The sequence below is a fragment of the Cryptomeria japonica genome, chromosome 4 (assembly GCF_030272615.1).
Source record: "Cryptomeria japonica chromosome 4, Sugi_1.0, whole genome shotgun sequence".
Lineage (NCBI taxonomy): Eukaryota > Viridiplantae > Streptophyta > Pinopsida > Cupressales > Cupressaceae > Cryptomeria > Cryptomeria japonica.
In genome coordinates this window covers 519,567,811-519,591,053 of record NC_081408.1, presented here as the reverse complement: position 1 = coordinate 519,591,053, position 23,243 = coordinate 519,567,811, and positions in this window count along the sequence as shown.

Genomic DNA, 23,243 nt, shown 5'->3' with positions numbered 1-23,243 from the left:
ATTATGTGGAAAGGCTTAAATTAATGAAATATTAATGTAATTAATTTTAGGTATCTACACCACCGATGGAGTCATAAATTGATTTTTGACCCATTAAGTCAGCAACCACCCTCGGGCACTAGTTTGAAATTCAACGACCACCTCTAGTTTAAATTCACACCACTAGATCCTCCTTATTGTGTGCAGATGGACAACCAAGATTGCGTCATAAAGTCTTCAAAAGCCTCGTTAAAGAAGTTTAAAATGGGGTTGTCGATCTGGCTCTTTAGTGAAATTGAATGACCCTGATTAACTGTTAAATCAGCAAGCCCCACAAGCCTCGTCGCTATTTCGTAGCCTCAAGAAAACCCTTGTTTCTAACTGCTTTGAAATGGCAATAATATTTTACTTAACCCTGTTGCATCGCAGTTTCATAGCCAAAGATAACCCTTTTTCTTTAACTATTGTGAAACTGCAAAAAAAATATGTCTACCACTGACGACTATCGCAATATTGCAGGAGTCAAGCGACGGTTAGCTATAACCATTGCGACCCTGCGATAACATCTTATTCCCTGTCACGGTCATTGCAGAATCACAAAAGGGACCAGGTGCTTAGCTTTGACTGCCATGAAAAAATGAAAAACATTCTTTCTGCATATCGCCAGCCATTGTAACATCACTACCCCGACCAGGCCATTAGCCTTTACCATCGTGAAACTATGAAAACACCTTTCTTAAGCACCAACAATGCTTATCGTTATATCACAAAGATGACCCCACCACATGGAACTTCGACTAATACGAAACCATGAGAACCAAAGCGGTAATCGTAATATTGCGGGGGGGACCAAAAGGTAAGTCCCAACCACTGTGAAACAATGATAACCAAAAGACCTTCTGCTAGTCAGTAACGGGTGAAAGGGGCCAATCCTGGGATGATAAAGGGACCCTACAACCAATGAATTTTAAGTGAAATGACTGCCCTATCCGATCAATGAATGAAAATAATAAGGCTAAACAAGGTTAAGGAAAAATCCTTAAGGGTTTAGGGTTTAGGCCTTAGGGTTTTTTTAGCCATTGATGATTTCTCAGATCGGTTATCTACATGGCTAAAGTTGACACAAAAATAGTCAACATTTCTGGTGACTTAGAGGGGTGGAAAGTCTGCTTAGTACAAGACTAGTAGCCTAGGAGAAAATCCATTGGGCATAGAGTCAATACTGAAAAAATGAAGATAAACCTTTGCCCCCACAACTTGCAAAAATCAAAATTTTTCCATTCTAGAGAAGAACAACATGTGCTCGTGTAGTTCTTGAAAAAATTAGGAAAATATTTACAAGGCCAAAATCACCTCAAGCACAGGCTTTAAGGTGGATGTTATTGATTGCAATGGGGAGGGTTTCACCACTAAGCCTGGATAGGTGGAAAGAATTGACTTCCTTGGAGCTGGTGATGACATATGGGCCGCTCCAAATTGCATCAAATTTGGAGTGTCTAGCTGGTTTAGCTCGGTCAACATTCCACTTTAGGACAAGGTCACCAACCCTGAAGGTCTTATGAGTGGCTTTTTTGTCAAATAAACTTTTGAACTGTCCCTAATGGATATTGAGGGTCTGCATGGCCCAACTTCTGACTTCCTCCAGCTCCAATAGCTCTACATATGTGATTATCATGGTATCTTTCTCCAAGAGCTCTAGTTGGTGTGCTAAGTCAAGAGGGTAATTCAAGAGATAAGGGAAGCCTCGCTTCCCTTCCATATACTAACATGAAGGGTGAATTACCAATTTCTCTCTTAGGTGTGATTTTTTCAGCTCATAAGGTTGTTCCCAACTTCAAATGCCATGCCCTTTTATTGTCATCTAAAGTCCTCTTGATGATTCTGATAAGGTTCTTATTTGAGGAACCAGCTAGGCCATTCCCCTAAGGGTAGTTTAATGATGTCTTCAAATATACATCATGTTGAGATACTCATAAACTGATTTTAGCTCTAAAAAAAGCCTTGAAATTGTCATATATAATGGTGGAAGGAGCACCAAACCTTGTTACAATTCCCTCTAGGAATTGAGCCACTGAATTTTTAGTTGCATCCTTCATAGCTACTACTTCTGTCCACCTTGTAAAGTAATTTGTTGTGACCAAAATCCACTTATGGCCAGTACTTGACAAAGGATTGATTGGGCCAATGAAATCTAGGCCCCATTGAGAAAAATGTTGATCAGTCTATATGTGATGTAGAAGAAGGGTAGCCAAACTTTGTTTACTTGAGAACAAGGCACACTCCTTGCACTGCCTTACCCTCTTGTGTGCATCTTTGAATAAGGAAGGCCAATAGTATGTTGCCTTGGTTATCTTCATAGCAGTGGTCCTAGTAGAAAAAATGCCACTTGAGGGGCCATTATGAAACTCTTCTAGTAATCTGTTGACCTGGTCTTCTTTGATGCATCTTAGTAAGACTTCATTCAGGTCCCTTTTGAACAAAATGCCATTCACTAGGGCATAAGGAATAGACTGAAGTATGAAGTGTCTGAAGAATAATGATGAACAGTTAGTACCAAACCGATACTAAGAGGGGGGGGGGTGAATCAGTGCAAACAAAAAAAACTTTCCCTAAACCAGTTTGACTGCAAAGACTACACTTAATTGGTAAACAGTAACACCGGTCTAAATCAAGGCACTACCGGTAAAACACAATGAGAATGTGAAAGACATAACTAGTAATGCTTAGATCTCCACACAATCTAATATCTCATTTCCACTTCACCCGTATGCATAAACAAGTAATATATCATCAGAAATATAATGACTGCTGGTTCAACATGCTTTACCACTTGGCAAAAAATATTAAAGCATCACACATGACACACTGATTTTTCACGTGGAAACCCAACTGGGAAAAACCACGGTGGGGATGAATACCAACAAGTTGTTCTTTGAACTCTTTTGAAGTCCACTCTGTTAGGAGCCTAGTCCGGTTAAAGACTTTTACAATAGGTTCTGCTAGGAACCAATCCTGCTAGGGATCACCCGATTAAGGGATGGCTAAATACCTGCTTAAAGGTTAGAACCCTGTTAAAGGTTACCTCACAGGAGGATTTGAAGAACTCATTGAATTGAGTCACCCTATTAAAAGATTTACACAAAAGCCTATTAAAGCTACCCAGTTAAGGGATTTTCCAACTGCTGAAATGGTTAGAAGTCAACAGGTAATACATTGATCTGATAATAGCACACAATGCCAAGGCATATCCTCTTTAGCTCCTTTGCTTTTGATATCACACTTTGCAAGTATCAACACACTCCTCCAGTCTGGCAAGAATCAAGTATCTCTTCACTTGGATACAGACATAACATTTGCGAACAACTTCAAAATGAAAAACATCATCGACCTTATAGGAAACAGATAGGTCGATAGCATAAACCCTAAACCCTAAACATTTAGGTTTAACAATTCCGTCGGTTCAATCCTAACCGTTAATCACACTGCATTGAATACAACAGTCTTGAATAGATCTCAAGACATTCTCCAATGTTCATTATTTGTTGCTTCTAGAAGCTGATAACCCATCATGCACTCTCCACCATTTACAGAGACTTCACACATTCCTGAGGTAGATATGATCAATCTTCTTCATGCAAGATCCTCAACGAAATACTTCACGCGCACAAGGCTGATGTGGCAACATGATCTAATCTTCACTACAATGCTAACTCATCACAAGATGTCATCGGTTGAATCACACAGGCGTGAAATGCCTCAACCGAAAACCCTGAAGCTGAGACTACCAACCGGTAGTCATGCCAAATGAAACCCTGATACAAAACTTCCCATATACCGATTCTCATTCCAACATACTGCTTCACTTTTTCACATATACTGGTTCATAACATCATACCAATTCTCTTGCCAGTTTGCTTACTACAATATACCGGTTCATACTTCAGCATATTGACATCAATGACAACATACAATATCATCATGTCATCAAGCTCTGCACATATGCCAACAATGTCTTCTTTTAGTTCTGTCAAAATTAGGAGGGTAATTATCATCCCTTAAGAAGGTAGTCATATCATCAAACCAACTGGTTTGCCTATGTTCATTGTCGACTGGTTGTTCATTTTCCTGTAGCACAAGGATAGCCTCTCGATCTTTCTCAAAAGTTGAAACAAACTACTCGCACAAGCCCTTGCCTCTTACTAATTTGGTGAATCTAACGTCGAGGTCATATTCCATGACCTTGGTAATCCATCTAGCTCTCTTCTCACATATATCCTTTTTTAAGAGAAAATCCTTCACTCCTACATGTGGGACTAAGAGATGAATCCAGTTGTTAGACATAATGTGTTTGAACTTCTTCAATTCCCTAACAACTGTGATGACCTGATTTTTCACATAGCTATACTTAAGGTCATAATCCTTTAGGCCCTCACTAAAAAAGGCAATGGGCTACTCTAACACATCATCATTTAGCTATGTCAAAACAACTAAGATACATGCCTCTCCTCCCAAAGTGTAGAGGATGAAATCCTTGTCATAGTTAGGATTTACCAGGGTAGGAGCTTGAGAAATGGCCTGCTTGATTTGTTCAAAACTGTCCCTCCCCTCTCTAGTCCATTTGAAAGCTATGTCCTTCTTCAACATGGTTGTGAGAGGCTTAACCATAGCATCCAAGCATGGAATAAATCTCCTTACAAAGTTGATCCTCCCAAGGTAACTTTGGAAGCCTTTTTTGTGACTTGGGAGGGGAGAGATAAAATGGCCTTCATCCTTTCTAGATATATGGCCAAGCCATCCTTTGATACAATTTTTTCTAACATTTTGCCATGATTGGTGGAAAATGCACATTTATTAGGATTTAAGGACACACCATACTCTTTGCATTTTTGAATACTTTCTCAGGGTGACCAAAAAGATCTGCTGAATGCTTGGAACACATAGTTATATCATCTAGGTATACCAACACAAACTCTGCTAATACTCCTTTGAAGGCCATATCCATAGCCCTTTGAAAAGTGGCACTTGCATTGGTTAGTCCAAAGGGAATTTTACAATAGGCATCGATGTCCCATTTAGTAGTACATGCAGTCTTAAATTGGTTTGATTCTTGAACTAGGATTTGATTATATCCTGAATATCCATCCAAGAATGAAAATTTCTCTAAGCCACTTACTTTATCTAAGATTTGTTCCATGAAAGGAAGGGGATAATGGTCCTTGAGGGAGGCTCTATTGAGATCCCTAAAGTCTATACATAATCTGATTTCCCCATTCTTCTTCCTAACTAGAACAAGATTACCTACCCAAGAAGAATTTGTTATTGGAAAAATTATATTAGATTCTATGAGCTTGGACAACTCCTTCCTCATTAAGGGCTCAACCTTGGGGTTTATTGGTCTTTTATTTTGCCTAACATGCTTTGTATTTGGATCTAGCTCTATGGTATGTTGGGTTAAACTAGGGTCAAAGCCTTTCAAATCCTCATAAGTAAAAGCAAATACATCATTATATTATTTACAAAGATTGATAAATACCTCTTGGTTTAATTGGGAAGATACCTTTCCCAAGTTGAGAACTTTCCCATCATCCATTATGATTGATTTTTAATCTCCTTTTCTTGCAGACAAATTCATAGCCCTCCCCTTCAATTGATCATCTGGGTTGAAGATCCACTCCAAGGTGATTAATCCTTTAGACAACTTATTTGAACCAAGCTACATGATCTAATCTCCATATTGTTTCTGTAATAAGGATTGGTTCTTGGCTGAGAACTCTACCTCTTCTTGCAAGAAATTGACAATCTACTGTTCTGAATCAAAAACCTGCAAATTAACTTGATTATCAGGTACAATAGGCCTAACCACAAGTCTGACTTGTTGCTCTTTCTTGGTTGCAACATGAGTTGGTATTTCATGTTGAGCACCAATCACTACCAACCTATCAACATGTTTGTTCTGAGTTCTAGGGACACTAGATATATTGAAGGCTTCAAATCCTTCTATTAGATCCCAACTCTATGCTTGTAAGATTTGAGAAGGTTGTTTTTTGTTATGATTTGAGCTTTGACTTGATTGACAACCAACTTAATGTCTCTATGCACTCTTAAAGATTCTATCCCACTTCTTTGTGTTGTTTGGAGACCTGCGATCAATGCTTCATACTCAACCACATTATTAGTGCAACTAAACAGAAGCCTAAATGAATAATGATATTTCTCCTTGTTAGGAGAGATGAGTAAAACACAAGCCCCTGCACCCTTCCTATTTCTTGAGCCATCAAAAACATGTCCCGTAATCCATTGAAATCATTGCACTCCTTGGTGAGATTAGGAATAAAGGTTCCTTCCTCATAAATGCAATAAGTACCAAGATCTGTATCAATGACCTCACCGATTGGGTCAAATTGAAAAGCATTAGCCCACTCATCAACCAAGTAGCTAGGGACCTCCTCCATAAGATTAGTAGGCTCTCTGACTAAATCATCCTCTTTTTCATCATGGAGAGTACAATTCATATTTATGGGGCTCAGAATATAAGGCTCAATATGGCCGTTTGTAATGGGATCTTTCCTAATGGTAAACTTTGTACCATATCTTGTTCTAAATAGCATATGAGACCAATCTGAAGATAGATATCCTCCTATCATGGAAGTAAAATCCCTTGACAAAGAAATAACAAAGAGAGTAGGGAGGTCAATGACTGAAATATCCCACAAGACACTACAACCCGAGCAGACATGCAAGGTTAAACATAAGTCCTTAATGAATCCTACTATTTCAACTAAAGTGCCGTCAAGCCACACCAGTCCCCTAGTCACAGGTTCATATTTAATACCTAGGTGGTCAGCTACCTCCTTGGGCATGACTGAGTTGTTGGCCCCTGAATCTATCATGCAATTATGAACTAAACTATCTCATATAATCAAAGAGAGATAGAAAGGAGGGGGCTAATTGGTATTTTTTGAATTTTCTGCCTCCACAGGTTGGACTAGACTTATTGGAGTGGATGAGTTGCAACCTTTTGATATCCTTCAAGGCCTCTTGGAGTAGATCTCTCTGAGATGGAATGGAGAGAACATCCCACATGGAAACATTGAGGCTAGCCTTCTTCATTTGTTCTAGAATATTGAAGGGGACGACAACCTTGGAGTTTGTTTTAGTAATGATAGGAGAAAGACATGCTAATGGAGAAACCTTGGGCTCCTCTTGCCTCTTGTCATTCTATACTTTGTTTAGAGAAACTATCTTATCTAGAGCTTTTGGAGCCATAGTTTGTGTAGCAACCTGTGAAACTTGGGTTGTTGTGGAAAATGTATCATTGTCTATAGCCCCCCTCCTTGACCTAGTGCTATTAGCCACAGGGTCACTGTTTAGTTGATTAACACCACAAAAATTTGTCTCCTACTCGTTCATAGGGTAGAATCTCCCTGTGCATAGGTTGGACAATCATGAAATTGTTGTCCTAAAGTGGTTTTAGTTTGTGCTACTAAGGCCTGGGAGAGCTCTCCATTTTTGGAAAGCAATCTGATTATGAGGCTGATTGCATGGAATACACCACTCTTGATCTTGAGCAAGATTTTTCTGCATTGGGACTATTGCCTTTGTGGTAATTGCAGCCACAAGGTTTAAACTATTCAAGGGCCTGGTGTTACTCCATTGGTTCTTCCCTTGAAAGTTTGACCTATTTTGCCGATCATTTTGATTTTATGATTGATAGGGCTTGCTAGCCTGAGGTAGCTATCTCTTTATTCAAACCAATTCATTACCAAACCCCTGCATCATGGTCTTGAGCTTTTAAAACTTGATCTCTTGTATGTCTTCGGATGATGGAGTAGGTGTAGGCATAAGTAGTTGAATTATAGATGTTACTGGGAGAGGTTCCATAATAGGCTATTGTGTAGGAGCCCTTGGGCATAGGAGAATTAGGGGTCTAGGAGCTATCTTTGCTACATGTACCAAACAATTTTATGCTATTATGGTTGTCATACACACCGGGTTGGTTCTCCCCTCCCATTGATTATATCAAGGTAGAAATATCACTATTAAAATCCCTAGGGAAGTATAAAAAGGAATGATTGGAAGATGGCTTGAACAAAGTAGGTATTCTATCTGAAGTCTTCTAAAATCTATAATTAAAATCTCCCATGAACTCATGAGGTTCTCTCTTGATAGTAGTTAAATTTTCTACAAGATATAAATGGTCACTCTTGTCGTCAAAGTGTTTACACATTTTCTCCCCTAACTCATCCCAATTATGGAAGAAGTTAGAGGATAATCCCCTATACCATATAGGGTTTTTCTCTTAAATGATGATGCAAGAATCCTAACTGCTATATTTTCCTCTGTTACATAAAAAATGGTGTAGATGCTAGCAACATCTTGGATATGTTCAGCTAGGGTAATAGAGTTTTCACTAGTAAAAACAGGTATAGCCTTTAAGGCAGCTACTAGTATATCATCCTTTTGGGCTAAAACCAGAGGACTGCCTCCATTAAAGGTGACAAAAGCATTATTCCTGGGGACAACCATAGGAAATAATGGCCTATTGATATGAATATCAGGGCCTTTTGACTGCGATGGTCTTGTGAATGGAGAAGTGGAACAAGTCCTAAGGGGCGTATATGTAACTACTTTGGTGCCCATAATAGGTGATAGTGAAAGTATAGCCCCTCTTCTTCTAGAACTACAATTTGAAAGCTCACAATTCTGAAAAATACCTCTAGAAGATGCTCTTGTTTGAGTTCTTGGCATGAAATCGACAATAGGTCATGAACGAGAGACTAGATCTATCATTAGAGTCGCCAAGTCCTTGAATGGTAATTGCCTCCAAAGGCTCCAATGCTAAGAACAACACTGAATCTTTAGCATATAAGTTGAAAATGAGTCCCATCGGGCTTGCCAGAAATCATTGTCATAAAATTTTGCACCCTTGTTGAACATATATGCTCAAACATCTTGTGAAACATGGAAACAACCTCCAAGTGTGGGACCTTGTGCATGTGAGGTTTAACTTCGAAGAAGGCCGATTTTTTTATCAATCAGGGTGCGGTGTTGGATCAACCTAACATTTATAAAACTGTAAAGTGGAAAATTTGAACCCTAGTGACTCCCCACCTAGGAGAGAGAAAGGAAGTCACTAGGATGATTTTCACTTGGGGGAAACTTTACATTCAAAAGAGGGGCTTGAATCCACTAGATTCAAATCCAAGGGAGGAAAGGATGTGAATTCCAAGTGGATTGCAAGGATTGAAGTGTGTTTTGCCCTATTTTGTAAATATGAAAGTTGACTTGTTGACTATGTGGAACAAAGAGAGAAAATGAGTGAAATGAGGAGCTATCGGTTTAGGATCACGTTGTAACTTTAGATCTGAGCTAATTAGTTTGATAAGAATCTTCCCTGTAAATTTGGAGAAAAGTCATCAGGACTGTGGCAAAAGTGTACATGGTCCTCCGAGAAATTTGCAAAACAAAAACGGGTTTTCCACCTCTGTAAGTGGAATCCAAATTTAAAAATACAATTACGCACTTGCAACCTACACATATAAAAATAAGGGGAGAAAGGTTGTGGATATGGGTTTGCCTTAGTCAAACCTTGGTTGAGGAATCAACCTTGAAAGAAAGTAATTGCAAATGCTGAAATGTAAATAATGGAATTGTATACCTTGTAGATCTGCAATTTGTCGATGATGATTGCTTTGCTTCTTCAATATAATCACAAGTGTTGCATGAAATGGCATGTAACATGACAAAACCCTAACACACACACATGCTTACAAATGAATGTTGTAATATTGCTCCAATGGATGAATGAAGAAGACTTGAATGCTTGATGACAATAATGAAGGCATCCTCCTGAATTTTGCTTCTTGTGTATTTCATGCATATCCTCCCTCAATGAAAATGAGAAAACCAAGTCCCTTTTATACATGCCTAGAGGATTAATTTATCTCATCAAAAGGTCAACATTGGGGAAGTTTGAAATCCTGAAATGCAGATAGGGCCAGAGGGACCTATCTTGGGGCCACCCTAAGAGGGGGGGACCAGGACACCATGCCCCTATCCTAGGGTAACTGAGGTACCACGTCCCTTTCCTAGGGGGGATAGGGGTGCCACACCCCTATCCTACCCTATCTTGGGGTCCGGACAGGGTGCTAAGGCCATCTCCGAGCTCAAACAGGAAGGGTTAAAGGTGAAGATGAAAAGAGATGTCCCGATTGGGAAGGAAGATCTTGTTGCCAAGGTGAGGACCTCAAATGTGGTTAAAATTTCTAGGGTCGCAATTTAATGACACTACATTTAGCCTCCACTTTAGCAGGAGTACGTCTTATGCCAATACTGCTGGTAAAGTAGAAGAAATAGAGATAAAGAAGAGAGATGCAAAGTAATGCCACAAGGAGTATAAGACATCACTAGTCTTGAGGAACATAAGCCCCCAATCCTAGGATCTTAACTCACTCAAACATATGCAAGAGAACACAAAACAAAAAGTAACAAGACACACAAAACAAAAATAAAATGCAAAAGACATGCAACAAAAAACAAGACACAAGATGACAAACCAACTAGCCGAAGAGACCTAGATACTCAGATGTCTCAACAAATAATCATGACACAAAGACCAATGCCATCACATAAACACAAGCGATCACATAAAAGAGAAAAGATGACATCATCCATGAACCATCAAGAGAAAAAATATGGGTTCATGAGAGGAAGGAGAGAGGACACATGAATACACACTTTGGTGATCCATGAGAAGAAAGGCAAACAAGAGAGAAACCATGGAAATCTTGCCCCTAAAACTAGGTCATCCATGGAGAGAAGGACATGGAAATATAGCCCCCAGAGTCTATTTGGGTGATCCATGTAAAGGAGGAGACTGATAACACCGTTAGTTCCACCCAACCTCAAGCGCATGTGTGCAAGTGAGGTTCAAAGTGCCTCATAGGAGTCCATGTCCGAGTACTCTACAACCTTGTTATGGAATGTATAATACAAGTGTCAATAAATTCGTGATATCTCGCTCTAAGAGTTTGTGCTCTAGTTCTGAGAATAATTACCCTGCATAGAAGAAAAGTGGTGTGATCTCGCTCTAAGAGTTTGTGCTTTGGTTCTAAGAATGACCCACTGTACAAGAAAAGAAGAAGTGAAAACATCTTGCTCTAAGAGTCTATGCTTTGTTTCCAAGAATGACCCACTGTACCAGGAAAAAGTAGCATCATCTCTCTCTAAGAGTCTATGCTCTAGTTCCTAGAGTGACCTACTGCACAATGCACAAGAAAAGTATAGTAAAAAGGAGCAGTGTGGGTGCCCCCCCCTTAAGATGTCAACATAGGTTAATGTTGATATCTTAAGGAAAGTAGAACAAGGATACCTACCTTCATCAAAAAGAAGATATCCACAATACAATAATGTCATAAATCCAAGCAAGATATTTAATACTTCGCAAGAAAGGATAAGATAGTTGAAATGAGATATCTTGTTGTAAGTGTAAAGGTGATCCTTGGAGGAGAAGAGATCTTTGTTCAAAAGACATCTTCCTCCAAGAGGAGTTGTCTTAGACAAATATAACATCTTCCAGAACAAGAATGCAATCCTTCCTCCTATTCCTAGGTGAAAGGGATTCTTGATGAGGGATGATTCACTTCTAGCCCCAAGAGGGATGGGTGATATTATTATAGATGTTCATTACCAAGTATGAAATAGGTTGTAGTCAAGGACTTACACCTCTTGTATAAGAGAGAACCCTTGAGAAAACAACATTGTTTTCACACAAGGAATGACATCAAGTAATAAAACTGACACCATCCATAACATAGGAAAGAGTGGAACCCTAGAGAAAGAGAGAGAGAAAAAGCATCACCCCGAAGTGTAGGGACAATGAGAAGAGCTCACACAATCTTCTAGAGATAGATTAACATAATCAAATGCATAATGTACTTTCATGAATGCATGCAAGAAAAGACATTAGTATATGTAAAATACACGTCTTAAGAAGTGGTAATCTTTGAAAGGAAGAAAATGTATCAGATATTCCCCAAGGGGGATTAAGCATATAGAAATGATAATCATATATGAAAAATGTATCCCCTAAAGGAAATAGTGATACACAAGTTAGAAAGAAAGGGATAGGAGTGAAAATACTTTCCCCCCAAGTAAGAAGGACAAGGGGAAAAGGGGTACACATTTTCTAATGGTGTTTATTTTCAAGTGATATGCCTTCCTAATGGAACAAATTCTCTAATGGAAGGAATATGCACTTCTTGAGAGATCATTCCATGCAAGGAGGCATATCATGCTTAAGAATAATTTCCACCATAGAAAATATACATTTTCCAAGAGAATGAAAGAAAGAGAAGAGGTGCATTACTTATTAAAGAAACTCCTCTCTAAGAAAAGTGGAAAACTAAAGGACAATTACTTGCTCACATAAGAATAACCCAATGCAAGAAAGGAGATCCAATAATGAATAAAGCACAAAGACAAAGAAAAGTGTATAGAAAGAAGAAGGAAAATGGACTCCATGTTGCTGCCCCAAAGTATGTAAAATTGAAACAATACCATCACAAATGATAAAGAGCTCCCATTAAATGGGCTAGTTATGTCATAGGGTGAAGAGAAACATGAAGGGAAAAGAAGTGCTAAGGCACTATGTTTTTACTAAGAAATACAACTAGATATTTTGTGAGACAAATTTGTGAAAGATCACATTGCAATTGAACAAATTTATTAAATGCATAACATTTTCCAAGAGAATGTGAATATGAATCATGAAAAATGCAATATGCAATACCTTTCACTTGCTTAAGATTTTTATTTTTATTTTGAGGAGGAAAGGAAATATTCTTGTCATATTTCAATCTCCAATAGATTCTTGTAGCTAATCTATCAGGATGGTAAATATCATCTTGACATAAAGGAGAGGGTTTATTAGGAGAAGAAGTTTCGTTATCCACAATTCTAATTTTGCCACTATCTATGCCATCTTGAATATATTTTTGAAAATCAAGGAAATCATCAATATTGTGATCATGGGTTTGGTGAAATGAACAAAAAGGACTCTTTGAAGAAGAAGCAATCTTATGGGCTCTTTTGATTTGTTGTCTTTGAATATGGTTTTTTAAAGTTTTGGAGCCTAAGGAATTCATCCATAGAAAGAGGGGTACCATTTCCTAGGCCTCTTGTAGTAGTTTGTGTGGGAGGATTTATAGGGACATGAATTCCATGCTCAAATTTCTCAATTCATTGTCCTTTAAGACCTTTTTTTTGTAATTATATGAAAGCCACAACTATAAGAATGTTGCAATTGACTAGATGGAGGAACAGGATCATGAATTTCTTTGAAATCTGATGTGTAAAAAGGAAGAAAAAGATTTGTAGATGAAGAAGGAGTATCATGTGAAATGACAATCTCTTTTCCTTTATCAAGCTTACCCTTTTTGGAATATTGGGGAAGAACATCTTCATCATCTAAAAGCTTATTTTTAGTTATTTCTATGCGAGGGGAAAGGTCATGAATAAAGTGCATGACATCATCCTCCCTACATATAATTTGATGTTGAAGATAGGTCTTAGGAGAATAAGGAGGATCTAAAGATGTAAGAATATTGATGTTTTGATTTTGCCCCCCTTGCTCAAGGGTATGTGTATGAGAAGAAGATGAGTCCATAATACTTTCCAATGCTTGCTCTTTTTTAGAAAATCATTGGTTAAAGCATTACTTCTCATCTCATCCACACAGGATACCCTGGGAGAGGTACAAGGGTTAGGATCTACAAAAAGCCTTAAGGTGATGAACATATGAAATGCATTTTGTTAACAACATCACCGTAATACAATAAAAATGATACATGAAAGCTTTGAGATTAATTTGAAAAGAAAAGAATTTGGAAATCCCAACAACATAATATGACCAAGTGTTATGAATAAAGAGGAGAAACGGGAAATGAAAGAAACTCTTATCTGACACATGATTGTAGTAAATATATGTAAAAAGCAATGTAATCACATGCAAAAGAGCGAGTAAATCCAATTTATTAATTGTCATTTAAAGTCTCTTAATTAAAATTTGAATTTGCTGGAAAAGAAGATCTAAAATTAGGACCTTGTTATGAAAATTAATTTAAGATTTGAATTTGATGAATTTAGAATTTTTGTTTGACCTTAGAGAATGTTAAAATTGATAAAGTACACCGATTTTATGGATTTGAGCAAAAAAATACAGTCAATTCTGTCAACCAAAATTTCAGGAAAAAAGCCACGGACCATGGTGAAAGTGCACATGGTCCAACCAACTGTTTTCAAAATTTTCAGGAATTGTAGGTATTATGATATTATTGCGGAATCCAAAAAAACAACTGATTTGGACATGTCTAGATCGGTCAAATTTGCAGTCAAAGGTCGAAAATAGAAGAATCTTAAAAATTAGGGTTTTATTACTTAACCACTGAATTTTCAAAATAAAGAGACAAATTTGAATTGCAATGTTGAAATAGAAATTAGATCTGAAACAAGCAATTAAAATTTTGCACTTCACAAGCTTAATTTCCTCAAAATGAAAAATTAGGGTTTCGATGCAATTAACCTCTAAAATTTGCAAATAGATCAAACTTGGAAATGAAATTTTGAAATTTAAATTTTACTTAATTAGATCTAATAATGAGAAATTAGAATTAATGTGTAAGACGTCGGTTTCACCAAAATGTAAAGTGGAAAATTTGAACCCTAGTGACTCCCCACCTAGGAGAGAGAAATGAAGTCACTAGGATGATTTTCACTTGGGGGAAACTTTACATTCAAAAGAGGGGCTTGAATCCACTAGATCCAAATCCAAGGGAGGACAGGATGTGAATTCCAAGTGGATTGCAAGGATTTAAGTGTGTTTTGCCTTGTTTTGTAAATAGGAAAGTTGACTTGTTGACTATGTGGAACAAAGAGAGAAAATGAGTGAAATGAGGAGCTATTGGTTTGGGATCGTGCTGTAACTTTGGATCTAAGATAATTAGATTGAAAAGAATCTACCCTGCAAATTTGGAGAAAAGTCATTGGGACCATGGCGAAAGTGTACATGGTCCTCCAAGAAATCCGCGAAACGAAAAAGGGGTTTTCTGCCTCTTCAAGTGGAGTCCAAATCTGAAAATACAGCAGCACACCTGCAACCTACACATAGAAAAAGAAGGGGAGAAAGGTTGTGGATAGGGGTTTTCCTTAGTCAAACCCCGGATGAGGAATCAACCTTGAAAGAAAGTAATTGCAAATGCTAAAATGTAAATAATGGAATTGTATACCTTGTAGATCTACAATTTGTCGATGATGATTGCTTTGCTTCTTGAATATAATCACAAGTGTTGCATGAAATAGAATGTAATATGACAGAACCCTAACACACACACACAGATGCTTGCAAATGAATGTTGTAATATTGCTCCAATGGATGAATGAAGAAGACTTGAATGCTTGAATGCTTGATGACAATAATGAAGGCCTCCTCCTGAATTTCACTTCTTGTATATTTCATGCATATCCTCCCTCTATGCAAATGAGAAAACCAACTCCCTTTTATACATGCCTAGAGGATTAATTTATCTCACCAAAAGGTTGACATCGGGAAAGTTTGAAATCCTGAAATGCAGATAGGGCCAAAGGGACCTATCTTGGGGCCACCCTAAGAGGGGGGACAAGGGCACCACACTCCTATCCTAGGGGGACAGGGGTGCCACACCCCTGTCTTTCCCTATCTTGGTCTCCGGATAGGGTCCTAAGGCCAACTCAGGGCTCAAATGGGAAGGGTTCAAGGTGAAGATGCAAAGAGAAGTCTCGGTTGGGAAGGAAGATGTTGTCGCCAAGGTGAGGACCTCAAATTCGGTTAAAATTGCCAAGGTCATAATTTTATGACACTACAAAAACCTATTCTAATGAATTCAGGGGAAAAGAGGAGAAGGAATGCTGAAAGGGAAAAGAGGTGATGCACCTAGATTGAAATATGTTTCTTCCCCTACCTGTGAATGCACAAGACATCAATGAAAACTAACCAAAGATACGTACAATTTCCTATCCTAATCAACTCTCTAAGAACATGCAAAGGTTAGAATCCTATAAGATGAAGAGAGAAACTAAAATCAGTTCACAGACAATGTATACAAGGGTGTTAACACAATCACATAAACTAAGAATTAGAAAAGAATGCATTTAGATAAAGAGGTAAAATGTATTACATAGCATATCTGAATTGAAAAGAGGTGAGACAGACAATTTTATTGATATAAAGGCAAGACGATTATAGTCATAGAAATCATAGAAATTCTGTAAGAGAAAATGGAGAAGAACCCTTAGAAAGAGTTACAAAATTTGCCTTTATAGATCAGGCATAACTCAGATGGAACACTAGGTTCAGAAACCCTAACCAACTAGGGTTAGGTTAAAAAAAGAGAGGAGAATCAAATCAAACAGATTGATCTGATGGTTGTGTGTCTGAAAATATCTCCCAGAACTGGGAAAGAGCAACAATCCCTACAAAGTAAGGAGAATCTTATGTTGAAGCATCTGAATGTCCTCTACTGGCCCAAAAGTATTCATTTTTAAATAAATGGGCAAGGTTGGCGTATGAAAATCCTCTGCAGAGTCATGATGGAGCAATGGCAGCCGCCCCTTGGCTGCCTAGGAGTAGTTGAGATGGATCGAATTTAATTTGGGCCACCGACGGTGTCAGAAACTGATTTTCAACCCATTAAGTCAGCAACCACCCATGGGCACTATTTTGAAATTCAACAATAACCTCGAGTTTAAATTTGGTCACTAGATCCTCCTTATCATGCGCGGATGGATGGCCAAGATCATGCCATGAAGTCTTCAAAAGCCCCGTAAAATAAGTTTAAAATAGGGTCATCGATCTGGCTCTTTGGTGAAATCGAACGATCCTGTTAACTGTTAAACCAGTTGGCCCCACAAGACTCATTGCTATTTCACATCATCGAGAAAACCCTTGTTTCTAACCACTATAAAATGGCGATAACATTTTACCTAACACTGTCGCATTGCAGTTTCAAAGCCAGAGATAAACCTTTTTCTTTAACTACTACCAAACCACAAAATCATTCTGTCTACCACCAATGGCTATAACAATATCGCAGGGGTCAAGTGACGGTTAGCTATAACCACTGTGACCTTGCGATAACATCGTATTCCCTACCATGGTCATCGTAGAATCACATAAGGGATCTAGCTGTTAGCCTTGACTGCTATGAAATAGTGAAAAACACTCTTTCCTCATACAACCAACCATCACAACCCTGACTGAGTGGTTAGCCTTGAAACTACGAAAACACATTTCTTAAGCACTAGTGGCCCTTATCATTGTATCGCAAAGAGGACCCCACCATGACCTCCAACCACTGTGAAACCATGAAAACCAAAGCGGTAACTGCAATATCATAGGGGGGACCAAAAGGCAAATCCCAACCACTGCGAAATAGTGATAACCAAAAGAACTTCTGCCAGCCGGTAGCGGGTGAAAGGGGCCGGTCCCAGGATGAAAAAGTGACCCTCCAGCCGATGGATTTTAAGTGAAATGATTGCCTTGTCTAGTCAATGAATGAAAAGAATAAGGCCAAAAAAGGTTAAGGAAAAAGCCTTAAGGGTATAGAGTTTAGGCCTTAAGAGTTTAATAGGGTTTTTTAGCCATTCATGATTTCTCTGATCAGTTATCTACATGGCTAAAGTTGATAAAAAATGGTCAACAGATTCTAATGCTAAATTTAGCTCAGATTCTATAAGACCCATAATATTGAATTAAATATTAATTAATTACAATAAAGGTCCTATAATGTATAGAGGAAAGGGAGATACTAAAATAGGTGCTAGGAGAGTGTGAAATTGGACACACTAATAAAGGGTGCACAATTTACGATGCTACAATTAACATTAAATTTAGGGCTAATCTTGACTATTTTACATGCATAGTAGTAGTATTTTTATGCATTATTTATGCACGTTTACCTCACTTTTGCGCATATGACCATTGATCCTCCTTATATGTTGAAATTGCACATATGGGACATTTTCCTACAAATTTATCCTAAACATGCACATATGCATAAGATTTATGCACATTTGATATATCTACGCATGTATTAGTTTTTGTTGCACATATAATAAATAAAGTTGTGCATCTATTTAAGATGCAAAAATGTTTAGGGTTTTTGATAAGTTGACATTAGGGTTGATGCTTGTCGTCTATGCCTACTAGAGAGATGACAATTACTTTTGAGGATGTGTGGCATATCCTTAGGATCCCTAATAATGGTAAGCTAGTCACTTATGATTAGCATGGGGGACTCATATTAGATGCATGTCACAATGTTTTTGATGATGAGGATCTGGATGGTTCCAATATCAGTTGGAGACTGATGGTTGAGTTTTATGACCAATTCCCTTCTATACTTGTAGGATGGACTAAAGGTTCAGAATAGCCTAATAGGAGATCCCATGGGTTGGCATTTGGGTGGGGTCAAACTTTAGAGCAGATGGTAACAATAGGGAAATGGTTTTCCTAGGACGTCTACTTATTGGCTCACTTGTATCATGATCTATATCAATTCATTTATGATGAGATTGCTAGTCTATTTGCTCGTGTCACATTATTACATATATGGGCATGGGAGCACATAGCTATTACACATCATGTGCGTATGAGATTTAGGGGTGCATATCAACCATATGTATATGCATATCATGGTATGATATCCTAGCCCAAGATGGGAAAGCTAGATTACGTGGAAGAATATGATGTGGATTTTAGGAAAATGACATTGTCTTAGAGGAATAATTAAATAATTATAATTATTTAATTAGAGGGAAGTTTATAATAAATTAAGATATTTAATTAAATAAAATTTATTTAATCATGTGAAAGGATAAGGCGAATGTGAATCAAATAAATAAACTGACATATTTATTTATTGATAGAGGAATAGAAATTAAATAAATAATAAGTATTTATTTAATTTATCTTGAGCCATTTTTAGGTGTATACACTGCCCTCAAGGATGTTTCCTTGAGATGGTTCATGATGTTGGAAAGAAATGTAATGGTTGATTATGAGGTGATGATGAAGAAGTTTTTACAGAAGTACAAAAAATATTGTAGTGAAGGAGACATGCATGGAGATGATATTTTTAGAATGACTCAAAAGGAAGATGAGCCATTTATGATTGTGTAGATAATTTTTTATTTTACCTGCAAAAATCCAAGGACAACCACCCAAGCCACTTGGGAAGATATATGCCAACTTACAAAAAACTATTGAAGATCATCAATGAAAAACACATGCAGCATAAGAGCATTGACACCAAAATAGGTTGTAGGAGTTTCCCACATGGAGATTAACAACCTTCTCTCATACATGGAGTAGGATATGAATAACCACATGACTACTCAAATGGATACATTGTAAGCAAGGAGGAAGGCAAGGTTGCTCTAACTGAATACTGCCCACATTGCCACTATAAGAGGAAAGACTATAGATGCAAAATAATTACAAGCATAGATGATAAACCTAACTTAAAGGCCTTAGAAGATGAAGATGGCCCAGTCTTTCACCTAGCTCAATGGAAACCATGGTACTAAAGACAAGGTATGCCTCAAGATCCTCTACCTTATAACAACTCTTATGGTAGTTTTAACCAATGGAAAAAATAGCCTCCTTCCAGTTAAAAAAACTATAATAACATGTCATGCAATAATCCTCCTAGAGGATGACCATCTTTCCTAGTGTATAATTAGTTCTCTTATTGGTAAGTTACTCATCCAAATTGAAAGAAACAACAACCATTGAGAGGTAACCAGCCATGGGGAAATCATAATACAAGATATCCACATTAGTTGCAAGCCCCACCTACACAACTTGCCATAATGCCAAACCCTACAAATATTGCTCAAAAACCTCCAAAATCCACATAATTGCTAGCCCATCCTACACCTAAACCCAATAACCATGCAATGTAGTAGGTCTGTGTTAATGATGCTCAACGATTCTCTACTTATGTGTTGGACATCAACAATGTTCACCTTCCCTGTAGAAAGCTTTAGCTGCCCCAACACGACTAATTATTATAGAGATTCCCTTAGATGATTTTTCAACTTATGTGAATCCTTCATTAGGTTGCAAAATTTCTTTACCTAAATCAAAGCCTAATAAAATTCCTACACTACCATTTATAGAGAGGCTTAATGTGCAAAAACCAGATTTTTAACAAGCTTTTGACTTCCTAGACCAACTCAAAAATGTTATGTGAGAATCCCATTGTTATAGCCAATTAAAGATGTGCCTATTTAAAAGAAAAAAACCATTCAGGAGTTGTGCCTCAAAAATCCAGCATAAAAGAGAAAAGACCCAACAACTCTTCATGTGGTGGGATAAATGGCAAATATCATGTTAGATAAATTAATTGTTCCAAAATATATTGATCCTAGAAGTCATGTGGTCAGTGTCACAATTGATGGATTGTTGATACCAAATACACTGATTGATCTAGGATTAGCCATTAATGTGATGACTACAAAAACCATGCAAAATTTGCAACTCACAAAGTTAAGGCCTACTCTCACAGTCTTGCAATTGGCTGATAGTTCATTGTCAAACTGGAGGGGACTGTGGAAAATTGAGTAAAAAGATTACTCTTGGGAAAATCCAGTGGATTTCATCATCCCATAGACCAAAGCTAACTTAGGGGGGTATAACACATCCTAGGAAGACCTTAACTTGCAACCATAACTATCTTTATAGGATGTAAATTAGGGGAGATGATTATTTCAAATGGGAACTTTGAAAAAAAACTTATTTTATATCCCCCAGCCTAGCCTTCTCAAGACAATGATTAGATGGTATGGCTTGATCTTGGGGATAGTAAGAGATTCACTCTACAAATGCTCATGATGATAAAAAGAGAACCAATGTTGCAGAAACAAGATGAAGTACAATCCTAGATCATATAATCTAAAATAATTATAGTAGAAATGAGGAAACTTTGTCATGTTTGGCATCCTCTTCTTGTTTGTTGTATTCATTACTTCATAAAGCATCATAAAAAAACTACTTATCAACTGCACATTTACTTTAGCAATTACTACCACATACTAATGATCTAGGGATTACATTTTTAAATGTTGACTCAATGTGTTTTCTCACCACTTAGGTGGAGATTACTCCTAGTAAGCATCTTAATATTAATAGCACACTTGATTAGTAGCAATAGGGATAGTTGATCGCTTTGTTGTAGGAATAGAAAGCTTCATTTGCTTGAGATTATAGTGATATAAGGGGACTTGATCCAAACCTTTGCACTCATAGGATATATATAAAAGATGATTGAAGATCAATCAAGTGACCTCAGAGAAGGATGAATCCTATGGTTAAGGAGATACTTAAGATAAAATTATAGAAGTTGTTGAATGCAATATTTATCTATCCTATCTTTGATAGCTAGTGGGTCCAAATTTAGTAATGTTTTTTTTAAAGGGTGCAAATGGAGAGTCTATGTGGACTAGAGCAAGCTCAATTTAGCCACGAGGAAGGATTATTTTTGTGAAAACCATGACAATATTGAGAGAATGGGTGAACTAGTATCTAACACTTCAAATGCGATCTAATTGATATTAAACAAATTATAATGTACAACAATAAAAATATCAACCACCAACACATGAACACAAGATTTATGTAGAAAACCTAATCATGGAAAAACCATGATGAGAATCATACTCACAATATAAATATAATTGATTACAAAGTTTTAGGCTTACTACTAAGGAGCAACATGCACCTGATGGACTTGCAAGACTAAGGAATACTACCTTAGGGAAAGATACATGGACTTGCTCAATTGAGGCAAATTACTTTAGAGGAAGATATAAAAGAGGCTACCAAGAGAGCCACTGTCTTCCAACAATAGAAAGAATAACATAGCTAATATGAGTTAAATCTCTTGATCATGAAATGGTCCTTGAACCTTTGTGTGAAGTGACCAACATCATGACAAACATCTTCAATAACCACCATTGTCTAAACACATTGTCTCACTAAATGTATCACCTTCAAAGCTCTTCACAAACTAACTTTCACACATCCACAATCTCAAATTTGTGTGCATATCATTCACATTTTCTTCTCATTAATTCACTCTATATCCCATACACAACTCATACATCCAAATTCCTTAAATACAACTTACATCATCAAAAACCTAATTGAGGGTTGACTAAAAACAAGATAAACATTATTACACAAAATAAGCCACCCAAACCAAAATTACCCAAAGCAGTCCATTCTAGGAGAAAGAGGAGACTCAAAAACATCACAAGACATCCTTCCAAGCTGACCAATGAACCTCACATACTAACATGTCCTCCAAAGTCATCACCAAACGAAACGTGTAGATAAACAATAACGCTTAACACCTAGTTGGCAAAAAGACATCTTCCAATACAAATTACTTAACATGGATATGCACACACCATGATAAGATCCATAGCAATATTCTAACTTAATATCCAATGCATATTTGGACCCAAATATATATGGTTCAAATAGAATAATCCAATCGGATACACGAAAAATACCAAGCATGATCCAACACAAATCACTTCCAAAATAGAAACACCACCAGAGAATTGAATTGAAACATTGTACGAACCACATAAACATGTCCATGAAATTGCAACATAAGGTTCATCATATATGGAGGCCACCAAACACTTTCCAGACCAGTCTGACAAATGATCTTACTTCACCATCCAAAGGAACACAAAGCATTCTGCCACTGAGACATTAAATATTGTTTCTTGCTTACATTAAAATCTCTTTCCTAGAGATTGAACTTGCTGCAACCAAAACCAAAGCATCAAACTCAATAACAACATTAAATAATAGACAAAGACACCTGCAATAGTTTAGGATCATATCAAGACCAAACTCCATTTGAACAACCAAGTGTGAAATCAATGACAACTAAACTCAAATTTCCAATAATCTCCCCCTTTGTCATTGATAGTAAAATAAAAGTGTTCTCTCCCTCTTCAATAATTGTCTCCCCCTTTGAAATCAAACACAAAAGATGCAACATGAAATACTAATCATCCAACACCTAACAAACAACACATACTCCATTGCTCCCCTTGAGAGAAGCAACTACATCAATCCAAGAGATGAAGGATAAGATCTGAATCTCCCCTAGAAAGATGCACCACACTTGTGCATCTAAGTAGAGAAAGGA